This window comes from Protopterus annectens, chromosome 5.part0 (genome assembly GCF_019279795.1).
Source record: "Protopterus annectens isolate FY-2018-M chromosome 5.part0, PAN1.0, whole genome shotgun sequence".
NCBI classification, from domain to species: domain Eukaryota; kingdom Metazoa; phylum Chordata; order Ceratodontiformes; family Protopteridae; genus Protopterus; species Protopterus annectens.
The window spans coordinates 1,090,402,721-1,090,415,677 of NC_056735.1; positions in this window are offsets into that span (position 1 = coordinate 1,090,402,721).

Here is a 12,957-nt window from a genome sequence, read left to right on the forward strand (position 1 = left end):
AGCTTTGACTGGGATTAACAACAGGGACAGTCTCAGGGGGAATTCTTCTCAATAGGAATTTCAGGGATAATATCAGAATTATTTGAGGAAAGTACACTGTCCTGCGAAATTGAAACATGTAAGATTGCTCTGAGAAGCAGTCTTTAGCACAGGCAATCTACTGCATCACTGGTTTTGAGACGGGAAGTATATGTCTTCAGTTTCTTCCTTTCTTCCGATTGAACAATATAAGATCTTGGTTCTTCACGAATATTTTTGATAATACCCACTCGGTCATATCCTTTAGATGTCTGCATCCTTATGATCTCTCCTTGTCTCAATGGTCTAAGAGGTTTGCTAAATTTGTCGAAGTGAAACTTTTGTGACTGATGTTTCTTCAGAAGTTGGGTTTTGATCACTTCGTTGTTCTTTGCTTTTGAAATCAATAGTTGTTTACTGATCGGTAAAGTTGTTCTTGTCTGTCTAGACATTAATCTCTGAGCAGGTGAACCAAGTAAGTTATCTCGGGGAATGTTTCTGAGATTGAGAAGGTTAAAGAAAACATTGGTACCATATCTCTTAGATGTCTCTAACAAACATTTCGCACTTTGGACTGCACGCTCAGCAAATCCATTTGACTGGAGATACTCAGGACTACTTGTAACATGGACAAAATCCCAAGCCTCAACAAATTTCTTGAATTGCTGACTTGTAAACTGCGTACCAATGGCAGATACAACTTTGCATGGACTACCAAGCTCAGAAAAAGGTCTGTTCAATTTTGCAATGACAATGTCAGATAATAGATTAGGAAGAAGGTAAATTTTAAACCAGTTTGAGTAAGTGTCTACTAACACTAAGTAATGTTGACCATTCCATTTGAAAATATCAGTTGCAACCGTCAACCATGGTAGTTCAGGAATCTGGTTTAGCTGAAGTGGTTCTTTTTGTTGGTACGATTTAGTACTATTGCAAATAGAACATGCTAAAGTTTTCTTCTCTATATCTTTTGACATAGAAGGCCAAAATACTGTGTCTCTTGCCCTTCTTTTGGTAGAATCGGTATCCGGGTGTCCAGTATATACAATCTTAATATATTCCTGTTGTAACATTGAAGGAATAACTACTTTAGGATCTTTCGATTGTCACTCTTCCCTCTCTCTCATAGATGACAAGCAGGCGGTGTATTTCGTTTAGATGCTTTAATACATAGAAACACATTAGGATGGATAGCAGCATCATAAAATATAAAGGAACTAGTTAACAGACAGGCCTTACATACATACATGCTTATATCACAACAGCTTACTACAAAATGGCAGTCAGACTTGCACGTGCTCAGTATTTATACACTTGTTCAAGCCCTTGGATAACTTCTTAAAGATACTTACACACACATTGATCTACATCCTCCCTCTTAAAAAGATTGCCCTTGGTAAAAACAACATTACAGTTAGACATGCATTATTATAGACATTAGAAACAAACACAATGTTCATGAACAAGTTGCCGTGTATCTGCTACATGGTCTGGAGACACGACCAAATCTCGTAACCTAACAATATGGTCTGAATTTAGCAACAGGGACAGTCTTTGGTGAACAACTCTTATCAGGAACGTCTGGATTCATCACAGGAATGGCAATATTCTCTGGAGCTTCCTCTGGAATTGGAACACCGGACAAGTCACTCTGAGATAAACAGTCTTTCTTACAGGCTATGTGCTGTGGTATAGGCTCGGACAATAGAATACTGGATGCTAGGATAGGAAGTAGGCCAATCTTGAACCAATTGGAATAAGAGTCTACTAACACCAAATAATGTTAACCATTCCACTTGAAAATGTCAGTGGCTACTGTCGACCAAGGTAGTTCAGGAATCTGGTTTAGCTGATGTGGTTAATTCTGTTGATGTAGCTTTGTACTACTATACTTGGAACAAGATGAAAGTACTCTCTCAATATCTTGTGACATAGAAGGCCAAAATACTAGACCTCTCGCCCTTCTTTTGGTAGAGTTGGCTCCTGGGTGACCACGATGCAAGATAGTAATGTACTCTTGTTGCAAGGACTTTGGAACAATCACTTTTGGACCTTTCATAATGATACCTTTGGCAGACAAAATCTCATCTCTGTATGAAAAATAAGGTTGCACTTCTTGAGGTAAACTAGATTGCTTTGACGGCCATCTTTGATTGATAAAGTGATAAAGTGGTTGAGCCTTTTGTAAAGTTGGATCTATAGCTGTGTGATCTCTCAGCTCATCAAGACATGTGGAAGAAAAATTTCTCACTTCCATGACTTCAAAATCAAGATTCTCATTCTCATGTTGTTCAGTGGTGTTTCTGGATGATTTTGACAATGTATCAGCAAGATAAAAAAGTTTGCCTTTCTTGTAGACAAGAGTGAAATTATACTTTTGCAATCTCAACATCATGCGTTGCAATGTGGCTGGAACTGAATGCATGGGCTTTCTCAAGATAGTGACTAGAGGCTGGTGGTCTGTTTTGATCTGGATAAGTCTACCATAAACATAATCATGAAACTTAGAACATGCAAACACAATTGCCTAAAGCTCTTTCTCTGTCTGCGCATACTGCATTTCAGTTTGGGTAAGAGTTCTCGTTGCATAGGCAACAGTTTGACCCTCTTGTAGAATGACTGCACCAAGGCCAAATTATGAAGCATCGTATGAAAGAGCAACTGGCTTGCGAACTTCACAGTATTTGAGGGTTGGTGGACTAGCAATTCTCTGTTTCAGGACATCAAATGCTCTTTGGTGTTGTTCTAACCAAGACCAGAATATATCTTTACATGTCAGCTCTCTAAGCAGTGCGGAAAGTTGGCTCAAATCTGGAATGAACTTGCCTAGATAGTTAACCATGCCAAGAAAACATTGCAGGGCTTGAACATTGTCTGGAGCTGGTATCTCAAGAATGGCTGTTTGTTAAGAAGAGTCTGGTTGTAGGCCTGTACTGGGTAAATAAATGACCAACATAAATAACCTCTTGTAGCCTAAATTTTCATTTCTGTGGGTTAGGCATAAGATTCACTTGATGTGCCCTTTCTAGGACTTTTCTGAGGTTTCTTTCATGCTCTGCTTCACCATTATCTCCTACTGGTATGTCATCTACTATAATAGCACAAGGATACCCAGAAAAAAGTTGCTCCATTGCACGCTGAAAGACTTTATTTGCAGAATTTATCCCAAATGGCATTCTCAAAAAATCTGTACCTGCCAAACGGAGTACTGAACATAGTGAGCAATGATGATTTCATGTCAAGCTGAATTTGCCGAAATGAACTCTTTGCATCTTCTTCTTCTTTTGGCTTTTCCCGGTTAGGGGTCACCACAGTGGATCACATGTCCGCTCATGATTGGCAGTGGAGTTTTTACAGTGTCGAGTTGCCAGCCCGGTGCCCAACCTTCCACAGAAAGCACACACACACATGCCTAGGGCCAATTTAGAGTGTCAAGTCCGCCTACAGCATGTCTGCATCTAAGACAGAAAAAAAAAACAGTGGCATTTGGCATCAGAACTGCGACTTCTTTGACTGTGTGCATTGAATGATGAGGTCTTTTTAGTGCTTTGTTCAAATCAGATCAATACATATTCTGATGTCATCTGAGTTTTTCTTATGAGCTACCACCATGGAAGATACCCATTCAGTTGGTACTGCAAATGGACAAATCACACCTTCTAGCACCATTTTATCTAACTTGGCTTTGACTCTGTCCTGCATGGCTATTGGAACTTTTCAAACTGGCCTGATAACTGGACTGACATCTGGCTCTAACTTCATGGAATACACAACTGAAAGCTGCGCTAGTTTGTCTTTGGAGAGATCAGCATAGCTCGAAAAAATGTACTGGGTGAAATTAGAGTAGTGGTCTTTTAAGCTAACTTGGTGGAGTTCCTCATTAAATGATAGCAGCCCCATTTTCAAACTGTCTCTGAGTCCTAATAATGACTAGACATGCCTCTTGACCACATAAAATAACAAGTCATAGCTTCTCCCAGCAGAGTAACATGAAAGCACTACTGAGTCTTCAGTCAGTCTAAATTTCTACACATCTATAAGCAACAAGCTTCGCACACCTTGCCAAATTGAGCCTTTCACCATGACACACTCTAGCAAATGTTTCTGCTGACATAACATTGCACTTGGAATACTTCTCAACCTCTTTGAGCAAAAAATCTGGACAAACCCTAAAATGATAGGGGAACAAATAGGGACAGATTTTAAATAGTGCTCTTACAAACTTAGAAAGTTGATATAATAATAGATTTTGCATTAGCATAGATTTTCTGAAGGATGTGGAGTCTTAAACTCAAATGTTTGTCATTATTTAATGACTTCAATCCTCAACTATTTGCCAGGAAAGTACAGATTTTAGGAGGAACACACCAAAAATATGAGGCATCTGGACATTCTGCAAAAATCTGTACAGTTGAGTGTCAACTTTGAGCTCTGTGGATTTTCCATTTATCCAAACAGTGCAAAATACTTCATTCTTTGCCCTTAAATCTACTGCATTGACTGTTTCATAAAGCAGTGACACACCATCAACATAAAGAGAAGGGTTGCGCTCTCTAATTGATCAACTCATTTCTTAAAATGTTCCCCTTTAATAAAAGAATGTGGGCTTTTTGATTTACAAAACCCTCTGAAATTATTCCATTTATTACATTTGTGGCATTGTTGACCAAAAGCTAAACATTTTTCTCTTTTAGATTCATGACTTCCACCACAATTACAATAGCTGGTGATGAAACTAGGTTGGGGCCCATGCTTTGAGTTTGCTGACTCACTCTTATGCTTCACTGAGACTGTGCGAACTCTGGAACTTGATAGAAAGTTCTGGGGTTGACCAGTGGGTGCTGCAAGGGCTACATTTGCTGCCACTTGCTTGGGCCTATTTCTTTAAGCCACATGCTGCATACTATCAACATGAGCTTTGTCACTATGCCTTCTAGAGCTATTCTCATTTGTAAGAATATTTGTGTGCTTTTCTGTGAGCTCATATAGCTGACAAATCTCAATGGCCTTACTCAAAGTTAAATCACCATCACGAAGCAAAATCTTTCTCGCAGCATCATCTTTAATACCACACACAAGTCTGTTGTTTATCAAAGCATCCCTTAAATCACCAAATCTGCATGTTTTAGCTTTGTTTCTCAAGTCGGTTATATATGCTGCAAAAGTTTCACTAGGCTTTTGATCCCTTGTGTGAAATGACAAACATTTGTCTGGGGGTTACAGATTTCTTTAAATTTATGTTTTAAGCACTCGGGGTCCTTCCTTGACTCAGCCTGTACAACAATATGATGGTTTCCCCCTCTCCTGCATTGATAGCAGGTGCATACACAAATGAATGCTCCCTTTCAATAGCTTCTGACCCAGCTAATTTAAGTAGAATAGATGCCTTTGTATGGTCATCTTTATGAGAAAATGCAGTCTGTATGAAAATGTCGTACTCTTTTGCAAACACTCTCCAGTTCTCTGCAATATTATTGTCAAACACAAGTGCACTGTGTTTTTGAATTCTGCCAGCTATGCCTACAAAGTATGTACAAACACACTGAAAACATGACCCTTGTAATATGTATGAAAAACTGTTCTGTGAGCTTGTAATGACATTTAAATGCACAATAAACTGTTTGAAATACTGTACTTTGTGAAATATGCTCTGTAATGGCTGTATCCTGTGAAATAGCTTTACTGTAGTACTGCACAAACATACAAACACTTTATACACTTCTGATAACTCGTATATCTTTAAGAAATACAAAAAAATACGTGCTTAGAGAAAATGCAGTTGCTTCCTCTTATTTTATTAATTTTATGCAATTTGAACTTTATTTCAAACATTTTCTGTAGTAATTCTAACATTTTTATCAATATCAGCCATATCGGTTTATTCAAATATTGTTTAAGGTGTTCTGTATGCTTCATTTTATATTTTGTGAATAACAAAAATAGTTTTAAGCAAGTTTAATATCTGAAATTAATTTCTGACCTGTTTGCGAATTATGCATGGAGTAGGGATGATTCATTCCTCCATATTCCTCCGATGCCAACCAGGTGCCCCTTGGACTTAAGTGGAAGAAACTGGAACTCTTTCTGGTAACGAATTGTTTTGGCTATTCTTCTTCTCATAAACCTCATGTCCCTTTAGACATGCCGCTTCTGACACCATGTCGCTTGTCCTTCTCTGTCATAGATGACAAATAGGCAGGGTATTTTGTTTAGATGCTTTAATACAAAGAAACACATCAGGATGGATAGCAGCATCATAAAATATAAACAAACCGATTAACAGACAGACCTTACATACATACATGCTCACATCTCAACAGCTTAATACAAAATGGTAGTCAGCCTTGCACGTGCTCAATATTTATACACTTGCGCAAGCCCTTGGATAGCTTCTTAAAGATACATACACACACATTGATCTACAATGATGATTCCATCTTCCATCATGAGCTTGTCTCGGTTATTAAAATATTTCTGTATGTCAAGTGTAAACTGGTTTGTTGCACTGGCCATCCTTGACTGATAAAATGTGTCAGCTTCTGAAGAACAGGGTCTAAAGCTATGTGTTGTCTGAGTTCATCAAGACGTGATGAGGAAACATTTTTGACTTCCATGACTTCAAGCTCTGTTTTCTTATTGTCATGCTGTTCTGTTGTTTGTTTGGTTGCTCTTGAGAAAGCATCTGCAAGATACAAATATTTGCCTTTTGTATAAACAATATTGAAATTGTACTTTTGCGACTTTAACATCATGCTTTGCAAGTGTGCTGGGGCTGAATGTTTTGGCTTTTTTAGAATTGTCACTAGAGGTTGGTGATCAGTCTCTCTTTGTGTAGGTTTGCCATAAATATAATCACGGAACTCTGAACATGCGAACACTACTGCCAAAAGCTGTTTTTCACTTTGCGTGTACTGCATCTCAGTTTGGGTTAAAGTTCTGGATGCACAGGCTACTGGTAAGCCTTCTTGAAGACATGCTGCATCAAGACCATACTTTGAAGCATCGCATGAAAGAGTTACTGGTTTGTGACCATCACAATATCTCAAAGTGGGTGGACTGGCAATTTTCTGTTTTAGTATGTCAAATGCTCTTTGGTGTTGTTGCAACCAGGACCAGTTTATATTTTTACATGTCAATTCACATAGTTGTGGTGAAAGATCACTCAGGTCTAGGATGAACTTTCCTAAACAGTTGACCATACCAAGAAAACGTTGCAAAGAAGTGACATTGGAACTGGCATCTCAAGAATTGCTGCTTGCTTAGACAGTTCTGGTTGTAAGCCAGAACTGGTAAACAGATGACCCACATGAGTAACTGCTCTCAGCTTGAATTTGCATTTTTGAGGATTCAGTTTAAGATTGACTTCACATGCACAGTCTAGACCTTTCCTGAGGTTTTGATGATGTTCGTCTTCACCACTGGCCCCTACAATAATGTCATCTAACTTCATAGAATATGTTACTGGTAGCTTGCCAAGCTTGTCTTTGAAAATATTAGCATATTCACAAAAAAACATTCTATGTAAAACTATTGTGGTTGTTCAGACTTATGTGGTGAACCTATTTATTAAATGAAATCGTTCCCATTCTCAAACTGTCTCCCTGTGTGCTTTCAAGGGAAATTGTGCTTGGTGCAGAGAGCTGCATCTGAAAATAGTGTGTGTGCCCATTTTTGTTCTAAGTGAACATTTCCCACAGGTGTCAGTGGTGAGGATTGAGGGTCCTTGATTACCTGCCCAGAGGAGGGATGTCACATATTGGTGAGCAGTAGTGTTGATATTAATTGAATTTCTGTAGCCCATAAGCAGTTGTCACTATAGGTGTGTGCACTTTCAGAAGCCACAAGGTAAACATAGAGAGTTTCATTTTTCACAACAGTTTTATTTATTTGTGTTTAGTTTAGCCAGAGAATGCAGGCAAAGATGTCAGCAGAGGATTATGGCAAGCTGACAGTGAACCAGTTGGCTAAGGTGTGTAAATTCAGATATGACTGGTGCATGCCAACCTCACTAAAGAGGAGATGATTTCAGCCTTAGTCATAGCTGCAACACAGACCAGCTACCAGGAGGACAACCAGTCTGGTGATGAGGATGTGCAGCCCTCAGAAGCAGGACTGCTTACCTTTTCCTCAGAGGATTTAAAAACCCATCTGGAGTTAAGGAGACTAGAAGTGGAGGCAAAACGCATAGAATTAGAATTGGCAGAGAGAGACTGTAGTGTTTGGAGGTTGAAGAAAATGAGATGCTGCAGCATTTGGCAAAAATCAGAAGCTACGTCAACATGAGAGGGACATGCTGACTCTTTGACAGGAACATGGAGGTAATAGGGAAGGGAGTAACTGCATCCCAGATGCAACACAGGTCAGTAAATTCCTTCCACAGTATACAGAAGGTGATAAATTTGATAGTTTTATTTTTATTTATTTATTTATTTTACATTTGTTAACCGGGCTAGTCTGGCTGGATACATGTCCATTTTCAGCAGAGGCCCGAGGAGAAAAGCTCCACTAATAGACTACGACAATACATGAAGACTACTTAACTAAGTAGATCAAACTTTTTAACAGAGAACAAAACACAAACAAATCAAAATGTCCCAACAGAATACAGATTGTCTTAACTAAGTTAAGTAGGTTACAGTAAGATTAAGATCAAAGTTCACGTTATGTGGTTGAGGAGATAAATTCAGGCACAAGAAAATACAGTTGAGTAAAGGATATCTGAAGTGTGGGTATGTAAAAATTAATCATTGATCAGAGGTAGAGGAGAGTGATGGTATTACACAGAGTGAAAAGAAAGCTAGTAGTTAGGCAAGCTAAAGAAAGCAGGTTAGAAGGTAAGGAGAAAAGTTGGTAGTAAAACTTAAGGGAGAAAGGGATAAGTGGAAAAAGAAAAGTGTGGGTAGAGTATGTTTAGATAGGGTAATGGTATTTATTCATAAATTTGAAAGAGTATATAGACAATATGATGCTGACCAAGGACTCAGGGTAAAGTTCCTGACCCCCTTACTTCATGGTAAAGGTGTAACTGCTGTTTCTAAATTGTTTGATACTGATTGTTTAAATTATGACAAGACTAAATAATGTTTATTGGAATGTTTTAAGTTAACACCTAAAGCTTACAGAAAAAAAGTTTCATAGGATCACAGGACGTTACTGGGCTAATGACCCTGAAGCCCATAGAAGCCTAGCCAAGAGTTTAGCCCATGTTCCAACAAGTAAGCACCTGATGCCACTGTCCAGCAGGGATACAGGTGAAATCCCAGGGGTTTATTTTATGTTCCCCATCCAATTATCCAGGTTATGCTTAAAAAGGGTTAATGAGGTACTCTGCTTGACATGGGGAGGGAGTCTATTCCACTAAAGGGGGAGTCTCTAGGACAAAAATCTGTCCCATCAACTAGTCCTGTTGATGTCACAGACCAAGTTGAGGTCACACGTGTGGGTTACTTAAGTGGATCTTGACTTGAGGATATGCAGCAGTCCTATCAAGGTGGGATCTGAGATTGCTTTGTTTGCCAGACAGGGGTCACCTTTGAGGAGTCTGTAGAAGACTGAGTAGAGGGACAGGGCCTTTAGCCTATCTGTGTAGGGTAGATGTTTGAGGCCCTGAAGTTTCCTGGTGAGGAACCTCTGTGGTCTCTCCAGCTACTATTTGTGCTTTGTGAAGTACATGCTGAAAGGGGCATTGCACTCAATAATGGGTCTTATAAAGGAAGACTACCGGGATATTATGACCACCTTGTCCCTGGATGAGATACCCTGACTAATGAGGTCGGCGATGTAGAAAGCTTTCTGTACAATGGAGGCAATATGGTGGTCAAAAGTCAGTTTGCTATCAACCTGGCTGCCCAAGTCCCTCACACTGATTGCGTGCTTAGGACCTTATTATCAATGTGATAATTTGTGGGGATGTCATTCTCCCCAAAGGGGATGATGATGCATTTTTTGGCATTCAGTTCGAGGCCATGTTTCTGGCACCGGTCATTTGTTTGGGTGAGACCCTCTTGGAGGATGTCCACATCACTAAGGGAATTGATGACAGCACCCAGCTTGCAGTCATCTGCAAACCTGGTCAGCCATAGCCCACTGGTTTTGGCCTGCACCTCAGAAATGTATATCCCAAGCAACAGAGGGCCCAAGAATGATCCCTGGGTTAGACCACTCATTACAGGTCTACTGCTTGAGGTGGCTTTCCCTATTTTGATGAGGTGGGTTCTATCAGTGAGCCAGTTTGCTACCAATCTGGTAACATATATACCTAGTTGTGAGAGTTTATCTATTATTCCTGAGTGAGGAATAGTATTGAAGGCTTTGGCCAGGTCAAGGTAGGTGGTGTGCACTGTCTTCCCCTCATCCATAGCTTTGGTGACTGTCTCAAAGAAGTTGACCAAATTTAACAGGAGTGACCTCCCCTTGATGAAACCAAACTGTGTGGGATCAAGTGTTTGGGGGTTGTCAATGTCCTTGTTAATGAGGTCCATGATAATCCACTCCATGGCCTTGTAGATTAGGCTAGTTAGGCTGATGGATCTATAATTTCCTGGATCCGTGGACAACTCCACTTTTGTGCAAAGGGATGACAGTGGCTGTCCTCCACTTGGCTGGGATGAAGCCAGTACTCAGGCTTTGGTTGAATAGGGTGCCTAATGGTGCTGCAAGGTCCTGCCTGAGTTCACGTAAGATGCATTATAGAGTTTATTTATTGCAGATGACCACAAGACAGGTTTACTCTTCCTTGAGGAGAATGATTTCATCGTGTTTGGTATTCCTGATTCCATGTAGCTATATAAATGCTCATATAGTACTTTGGTGTAAGTTTGGACATATGCGCCAGTTCCTATGGAAGAGGAGGGGCTGTGAAGCTGTTTATACCTTCACTCAGAAGGTTGTAATCAATTTTGGAGAAGTTTTTTTGTTTGACCCTAGCTGGGGGAGGGGTTAGGGGAGTTGGGGGAGATGGCAACTTCAAAAGTGACTGCTTTGTCGTCGGATATTACCAGGGATGATGACACAGTAGGGATGATGCAGTGGTTACTCATACTGGTTAATAACAAGTACAAGATATTTTCATCTCTTGTTGGGCTGTCAACAAACTGGTCCATGGAATTTGCATTGATGAAATCAAGGAATCAGCCTGAGTATTTCTTACAATCTATGGTTAGATAGTTAAAGTTACCCAGGATCAGGGTAAAGGGTTGAATCTTGATAGATTCTAAGAGGTCCAGATAGGAGGAGTGGGCAACTTGAGTCAAAGTCAAAGTTGAGTCATGAGCATAGACTTAAGGCAGATGACAGCATATGTGATTATACTGCTGAGCTAAGCACTTATTTTCATAGGTGGGTGAGTGGATGTCAGGTCACCACATTTGAAAGGCTGGCAGCCTGTAGCTCTTTGCCTGAGGGCATGAGAATCTGGTTGGCAGACTGGGAGTGTAACTCTACAGATGAGCTGGGGAGAAAAGGGATCTCTAGTGGGGAAGCAGGGCACCATTGCACAAGAAGGGGATACCCTGTGCTGCACATGGATATAAGGGAATCCATGGTGGTCAGCCTAAACCACCTCAACAGAGTCCACCAGTAACAGGGGAAGCCACTAGTTCAGGTACACAGCCAGGATCAAGGTTTAGATGTTTTAAATGTAACCAGAGGGGCCATGTAGCATACAAATGTCCACTGAAGCAAGGTGGGGAACAAAAGGTGGGGGACCCAGCAAATGAGAATAATAGTTTGTCAGTGGTAAGCTGTCTGGAGTCAACAAGGATACCAAATTATCACCGGGGCTTGTTCATAGGTGTGTACTAGGTTAACGGCCATGGAGCCTATATAAGCCTAGCCCAAGAAGATTATCTGGCATCATGCCACCTATAGTTAGTTCCCAGTGCCCCTGTCAAGCAAGTCCACTGAAGTGATCCCCGGGGTGAACTTTCTATTGCCCATCCACTCGTCAAGATTTCTGTTAAAGAGGGTCACTGAAGTGCTCTGCTTGACGTGAATGGGAAGTTTGTTCCAGAGTATGGGAAGTCTCTAGGTTAGGAACCTGTCCCTCCAGCATGTTCTGTTTATTGTGGTAATGATGTTTAGGTCCCTGGAGCATGTGGCACAGAGGGATTGGGATTTCTTTAGATGTAGCATACCTAGCAGCTCTGGGTCAGACATGGCTTTGTAGATCAAGCACAGATCGCCTCTAAGTAGGCGATAAGAGACAGAGTATAGCTGGAGTTTTTTGAGTCTGTCCATATTGGGCATGTGTCTAAGGCCTTAGATCCTCTTAACGAAGTATTTTTGTGGCCTTTCCAGTTGTTGTAGGTGTCTAGTGAGATACATACCAAATGGGGCATTGTATTTTATAATAGGTCTAATGAGGGACGAGTAGAGAGGGATTATGAGTTCTTTCTTCCTGGATGAGAAGCCTATTGTAATGAGATATGTCATACAGAAGGACTTTCTAACTACACTGGCAATGTGGTTATCAAAGGAGAGGTTGCTGTCAACCTGTGTCCCCAGGTCTCTTATCACACCTTCAGTGTTTAGTGGACTGCCGTCTATGTGGTAGTTCATGGACACCGAATTTTTCCCAAAGGGAATGACAATTCACTTTTTGGCATTGAGCTTAAGGCCATGGTTCTGGCAGCAGTCATTGGTGTCAGTGAGGCCTTTTTGCAGAATGTCTACATCAGTTGGAGAATCAATAATGGCTCCCAGTTTGCAATCATCTGTGAACTTGGTCAGCCAGAGTCTCTTTTGTGTTGGCTTGAACTTCAAAGAAGTAGATGCTAAACAGGAGAGGACCTAGGACCAATCCCTGTGGGACACCACTCGTAACTGGTGGGTAGTCAGATTTGGAGTCTGCTACTTTCATAGTGTGGGTTCTATCAGTGAGCCATTTGGCAACCCATCTTATGACATAGGGGTTTATGCCTAGTTTAGTGAGTCTATCTA